The sequence below is a fragment of the Penaeus monodon genome, chromosome 29, assembly GCF_015228065.2.
Source record: "Penaeus monodon isolate SGIC_2016 chromosome 29, NSTDA_Pmon_1, whole genome shotgun sequence".
Classification (NCBI taxonomy): Eukaryota; Metazoa; Arthropoda; class Malacostraca; order Decapoda; family Penaeidae; genus Penaeus; species Penaeus monodon.
The window spans coordinates 13421471-13422311 of record NC_051414.1 but is presented as its reverse complement, the minus strand read 5'-3'; positions in this window follow the sequence as shown (position 1 = coordinate 13422311).

The following is an 841-nucleotide window of genomic DNA, read 5'->3' as shown; positions in this document are numbered from 1 at the left end:
GAAAATTTATTTTCCCAAGAAAAAGGGAAAATTATAATTTTTATTTTTTGTTTTTCCTTTCACCTTTGTGGGGGAAAAAAACCCCAAAATGGAAACAGTTTAAACAACTAGATTAGGTTTCTACTTGGGGGTTAAAAACCCCCTTGGGCAATTTTGGGGAAACCTCGTGGGGGGAAAAAGTTAAAAATTAATTCCCCGGGTTTGTTTTTCATATGGCCCACCCCCTCCGGGGGCCCTTATTTTGACCCACCCCTTGGGAAAAAGGGGGGAATTCCATCAAAAAAGTTTCCTTTGTAAACTAAACCTTGTTTTATTTAAATTTTTTTTTTAAAGGGTCCTTTTCCAATTTTTCCAAATAAAGGTTGGGGAGGTTTTCCCTGGAATTTTCCCCAAAATATTTAAAATTTTTCTTTAATTGAAAAATTAACGGTGGGGGATCAGGGGGAATTGAATTTTAATTTTTTTTTGGGTTTAAAAAATTTTTAAAGAAAAATTTTTCCTTTTTGGGGACCTTCAAAGGGAAAATTTTTAAATTTCTTTTTTTATTAAATTATAATTTTTTATTTAATTTTTTTTTAATTTTTTTATTTTTTTTTTTTTTTTTTTTTAAATTTTTTTTTTAACCAGGCCTCTTAGTACTCCCCCCAAACCCCAAAATTGGGGGGTTGGGAAATGTATTTTGTTACTAAGGGGGTTTGGGGTTTAAAACCCCTTTAAAAAATTTTTGGGGTTTTTTGGGGCCTGAGGGGGAAATAAGGGGTTTAGGTTTAAGGGGTTTGACCATTCGAAAATAACCCTTTAATCTTTTTTTTTATTAAAAAAAAAAATTTTAAAATTTAAA